The 6,313-nt window shown below is 41.2% G+C and overlaps 1 pseudogene; it reads left to right on the top strand.

The window, feature by feature from the left end:
* The first annotated feature begins 245 nt into the window (after window positions 1-245).
* On the top strand, window positions 246-788 carry LOC134484122 (ATP synthase F(0) complex subunit C2, mitochondrial-like; annotated as a pseudogene).
* Window positions 789-6,313: the final 5,525 nt, after the last annotated feature.

Here is a 6,313-nt window from a genome sequence, read left to right as displayed (position 1 = left end):
TTTTCTTTACAATATAAAACCTTTCCCCCCCAAATTACTATTTATTCAACTTCATTTGCTGCTCAGAATGTCTCTAATAGGTCAGCTTGGGTCTTCCAAGAGGCATGAGCTAAGATGGATTAGCTGCATCAGTAGAAACTCCTTTGATGCAACGGAGGTGCTACAGTGGGGAAGTCCTCGGTCAAATGCAGGTATACTTTCTGTATTCTCTTCTCCGGGAGTAGCTCTCCTGCCTTGGTAGGATAATGTATGCCTGCTCCAAATTCATCTCTAACTGTTCCTTAGTCAAGAACACCTCTCAGCTGTCTGCAGTGGTGTTGAACCAGCCAGAGACATTGACAGAGGAGTGGCTCAGCAGCTTGGCAGTCTAGAGTCCTGTGACCTCACTTATCCCTGGCTGAAGCTTCTAAACCAACATCATTTCAAGGAACATCGACACAGCTGCCAAGTTCATTTGGGGCTGGGGCTACCACAGTTGGGATGTCTGGCTCTGCGCTGGGATTGGGACTGTTTTTGGAAACCTCATCATTGGCTATGCCAGGAACCCTTCTCTGAAGCAACAGCTCTTCTCTTATGCAATTCTGGGCTTTGGCATCTCAGAGGCCGTAGAGCTCTTTTGCCTAGTGGGAGCATTTCTCATCCTCTTCACCACGGAAAGCGGCTGTCCCTACTTCATCTCCCATACTTCTTTCTCCAGTCTCTCATCTGCCCTGCATGCTCCTTTGCCTGCACTTACCCAGGATGTTTGGAGAAAGTGGGTGGCTCAGGGTTTGATGGACAGAAGATAAAATAAAGAATCACTTAATAAAAAACATGCAGGTATGTTTCATTTGAAAGAATAAAATGATAGGGGAATATAATATAGAGGAAGACCTTTGGAACGTATCATAATCTAGGGGCAGGCTGATTGTTAATTGTGAGACGAATATTGCCCCATGGAGGAATAGTGTACTGGGAAAGATAATTAATGTTAAATCAGTACCTGTGCCATGACCCTAGTTAAGAATATCCAAGGGAAGTATCGCCTCTGTGCAATGTTATAGTGAATTTTTAAATATGCAGATCTTTGAAGCTATCACTCAAATATGCTTCCATTAATAGGTCCTCTAGAAAGATCTCTGGGCAGTGCATGCCCATGTCAACCACACTTCACTGTATGGTAATGTGTGTGATAGGAACTGGCTATTGTTTATCCTCATATACTCTATAAGCATATATTTATACTGCTTGTGAGCAAGGGAAGATGGTGCAGTAAAATACAGTGAATCCCACATAATATGCTTGTTTCTCAATGCAGTGTTTTTCTGAAGCTGACTAGAACACAAAGAGGACTTCTTAAAGGGGTCAGCTTTCTGGAGAAATCTTTGAAATAATTAAAGGAATATGACTATTGTTATATTTTACTGGCATCATGACAAAAAAGAATATGAATGCTGAATTTTGACTCCTCTTTCTTTCTCAAGATTGATAAATTGGTGGATTAAATTAGTGAATTTTTTCCTAAAACATTTGGATTAATTTTTCATCCATTAAATCATCTAGGCTTATGAAAGTGAATCCAGTTAACTAATGTGCCATGGGGCTTGACCATATTGACAAACTTGGTGATTCTAAATATTACTTTAGTTGGCCTTCGAGATCCAACTATTATTCTTCATATACATGCTATCACTACAATCCCCCCACAATTAAGGAAAACCAGAAATGTTCACCATCACATTCCCTAACAATGGGGCTATCATATATATATATATATATATATATATATATATATATATATCCCCAATCTTCCACAATAAGTATGAGTACATATGTTATTAGAAGAGGAGATCACGGCCATTAGATATGCCTCAGTTGAGAATAGGTCTCTATCCCATTTTTAATAGGATAACTTGGTTCTCTGGGGTCAAACTTCTTGAGTTCTTTGTATATATTTGATATTAGCCCTGTATCATATGTAGGATTGGTAAAGATCTTTTCCCAATCTGTTGGTTGCTGTTTTGTCCTAATGACAGTGTCCTCTGCCTTACAGAAGATTTGCAGTTTTATGAGGTACCATTTGTCAATTCTTGATCTTAGAGCATAAGCCATTGGTGCTCTATTTAGGAACATTTCCCCTGTGTCTATGTGTTTGAGCCTCTTCCCCACTTTCTCTTCTATTAGTTTCAGTATATCTGGTTTTATGTGGAGGTCTTTGATTCACTTGGACTTGAGCTTTGTACAAGGAGATAAGAAAGGGTCGATTTGCATTCTTCTACATGCTGACCTCCAGTTGAACCACTACCATTTGTTGAAAATGCTGTCTTTTTTCTACTAGATGGTTTTAGCTCTTTTGTCAAAGATCAAGTGACCATAAGTATGTGGGTTCATTTCTGAGTCTTCAATTCTGTTCCATTAATCTACCTGACTGTCTCTGTACTAATACCATGCAGTTTTTATAACAATTGCTCTGTAATACTGCTTGAGGTCAAGAGATGGTGATTCTTCCAGAAGTTCTTTTATTGTTGAGAATAGTTTTCACTATCCTGTTTTTTTGTTATTCCAAATGAATTTGCAAATTGCTCTTTCTAACTCTATGAAGAATTGGGTTGGAATTTTGATGGGGGTTGCATTGAATCTGTAGACTGCTTTTGGCAAGATGGCCATTTTTACTATATTAATCCTGTCAATTCATGAATGTGGGAGATCTATCTATCTTCTGAGATTTTCTTCAATTTCCTTCTTCAGTGACTTGAAGTTCTTGTCATACAGATCTTTCACTTGCTTAGTTAGAGTCACACCGAGATATTTTATGTTATTTGTGACTATTGTGAAGGGTGTTGTTTCCCTAATTTCTTTCTTAGCCTGTTTATCCTTTGAGTAGAGGAAGGCTACTGATTTGTTTGAGTTAATTTTATACCCAGCCACTTTGCTGAATTTCTTTATTAGGCTAAGTAGTTCTCTGGTGGAATTTTTGGGATCACTTAAGTATACTATCATAGCCTCTGTAAATAGTGATATTTTGATTTCTTCTTTTCCAACTTGTATCCCTTTGACCTCCTTTTGTTGTCTGATTGCTCTGGCTAGGACTTCAAGTACTAAATTGAATAAATAGGAAGAAAGTGGGCAGCCTTGTCTAGTCCCTGATTTTAGTGGGATTGCTTAAAGTTTCTCTCCATGTAGTTTGATGTTGGCTACTGGTTTGATGTATATTGCTCTTACTATGTTTTGGTATGGGCCTTGAATTCCTGATCTTTCCTAGATCTTTATCATGAATGACTGAGAAGCACCTAAAGAAATGTTCAACAACCTTAGTCATCAGGGAAATGCAAATCAAAATAACCCTGAGATTCCACCTCATACCAGTTAAAATGGCTAAGATCAAAATCAGGTGACAGCAGATGCTGGTGAGGATGTGGAGAAAGAGGAACACTCCTCCATTGTTGGTGAGATTGCAAGCTGATACAACCACTCTGGAAAACAGTCTGGAGGTTCCTCACAAAATTGGACATAGCACTACCTGAGGACCCAGCTATACCACTCCTGGGCATACACCCAGAAGATGCTCCAACATATAACAAGGACACATGCTCCATTATGTTCATAGCAGCCTTATATATAATAGCCAGAAGCTGGAAAGAACCCAGATGCCCTTCAACAGAGGAATGGATACAGAAAATGTGGTACATCTACACAATGGAATACTACTCAACTATTAAAAACAATGACTTCATGAAATTCTTAGGCAAATGGATGGAACTAGGAAATATCATCCTGAGTCAGATAACCTAGTCAGAAAAGAACACCCATGGTATGCACTCACTGATAAGAGGATATTAGCCCAAAGGCTTAGAATACCCGAGATACAATTCACAGTCCATAGGAAGTTCAAGAAGAAGGAAGACAAAAATATAGATGCACCAGTCTTCTTAGAAGGGGGAACAAAAATAGTCTTGGAAGGAAATACAGGCACAAAGAGTGGAACAGAGATTGAAAGAAATGCCACCCAGAGACTGCCCCACCTCGGATCCATCCCATAGGGAGCCACCAAACCCAGTCACTATTTTGATGCCAGGAAGTGATTGCTGACAGGAGCCTGAAATGGATGTCTCCTGAGAGGCTCTGCCAGAGCCTTACTGATACAGATAAGAATGCTTGTAGCTAACCATCAGAGTGAGCACAGGGACCCCAATGGAGGTGTTAGGGATTGAAGGAGCTGAAGGGGTTTGCAACCCCATAGGAAGAACGATACTATCAACCAGCCAGACCCCCCCCCCAGAACTCCCAGGGACTAAACCACCAACCAAAGAGTACACATGGAGGGACCCATGGCTCTAGCTGCATATGAAGCAGAGGATGGCCTTGCTCAGCATCAAAAGGAGAAGTCCTTGGTACTGTGAACTTTTTCCCAGTGCAAGGGAATGCCAGGGTGTTGAGGTAGGAGTGGGTGTGTGGGAGGGAGAGCATCCTCACAGAAGTAGGGGGAGGGAGGATGGGGGAACCAGGAAAGGGGATAAAATTTGAAATGTAAATACATAAACTATTCAATAAAAAAGATAAATAAAATTTATGGTTATTTCAGAATTAAAAAAAAGAGGTGATCATGAAAACAAACTCTGAAGGATGGTTAATAGGAAGCACAGGGGACTTTTTAGCTTGATAAAGGACATGCATAAAAATCACAAATGTATTCTGAGGAATACCCAAGGCAAAATTCACAGATCATATGAAGCTCAGGAAGAAGAAAGACCAAAACAGGGATGCTTCAGTCCTTCTTAGAAGGGGGGAACAAAATACTCACAGGAGGTAGAGAGTGGGAGGCTTGGGAGGAAGAGAGGAGGGGGAGAGGGAAAAGGAGGCAGGATCACATATGGGGAGACACTGAGGTGATATACAGGAGTTTGAACAGAGGTGTGTAGCAATGGGGGATGGGCAAGTGGGTGTAGCCACCAGCAAGTCCCAGATGCCAGGAAAGCAAGAGGCTCCCAGGATCCAACAGGGATGAGATTAGCTGTAATGCCCAACAAAGGGGAGGGAGATTCTGTAGATACCATATCCAGAGGTTAGGCCAGGCCCCAGGGTTGAGGGATGAGGCCACCCACCCTTCTCAAACTTTTAACCCCAAATTGCTCCTGTTAAAGGAAATACAGGGACCAAAGGTGGAGCAGGGACTGAAGGAAAGGCCATCCAGAGACTGCCCCACCTGGGGATCCATCCTATTTGCAGCCACCAAACCCAGTCACTATTGCTGACGCCAAGAAGTGCTTGCTGACAGGAGCCCAATATAGATGTCCCCTGAGAGGCTCTGCCAGAGCCTGACAAATATAGATTTGGAGGCTCACAACAAGGGATCCCTAATAGAGGAGTTAGGGGAAGGACTCAAGGAGCTGAGGAGGTTTACAACTCCATAGGAAGAACAACAATTTCAACTAACCAGACCCTCCAGAGCTCCCAGGGAGTAAACCACCAATCAAAGAGTACACATGGAGGAACCTATGGCTCCAGTCACATACCTAACAGAGGATGGCATTTTCTGTCATCAATAGCAGAAGTGGCCCTTGGTTCTGTGAAGGCTCAATTTCCCAGTATAGGGGAATGCCAGCATGTTGAGGTGGGAGTGGATGGGTGGGAGGGGGATCACCCTCATACAAGCAGAGAGAGGGAGGTTGGAAGAGGGGGGCTCCAGAGGGGAAATGTGGAAAGGGGATAACATTTGGAATGTAAATAAATAAAATATTCAATAAAAAGGAAAAGAAATAAAACCACAAATATCATCTCCGTTGATGGAAGAAAGAAATTGAATGCTTCCTCACTCAGGCAAGGAACCAGATTAATGATTTTTATTCATCTTAACAGCAGAGATTCTAATAATAGCAATAAAAAGGAAAAAAAGAAATAAAGGGTGATAGATTGGGAAAGAAGTAGACTGTACTTATTTGCTGAGGACATGAATGTCTACAATAACAAAAATTCCAAAGAAACCCCCAAATCCTATTATATTATAAACCTTTGTTAGGGCCAATGACACAGTTCAGTGTTGGAGTGCTTGCTTAGCATGTACCAGGACCTATGTTTCAAGACTCAGTACTACAAAGGATTACAAAGCCATGTTACATATGGTTGCTACTATGAAGCAAATAAAAAGCTATCTTCCCCATGTCACTGAACATAGTAAGAGTCTTCCTGATTGTGTATATTTTCCTAGTGTGTTTCCCTCGAGAACACCTCTCTTCTTACTTTTGCTTTTTGGCACTCCTGCATAATAATCATTTTACTTATTTTCTCCCGAATTCTAAAACAATGTACCTGCCACTTCATTTAAAACTAACTGTAA

This window comes from Rattus norvegicus, chromosome X, assembly GCF_036323735.1.
Source record: "Rattus norvegicus strain BN/NHsdMcwi chromosome X, GRCr8, whole genome shotgun sequence".
Taxonomy (NCBI): Eukaryota; Metazoa; Chordata; class Mammalia; order Rodentia; family Muridae; genus Rattus; species Rattus norvegicus.
This window is presented reverse-complemented; position numbering and strand designations above follow the sequence as displayed.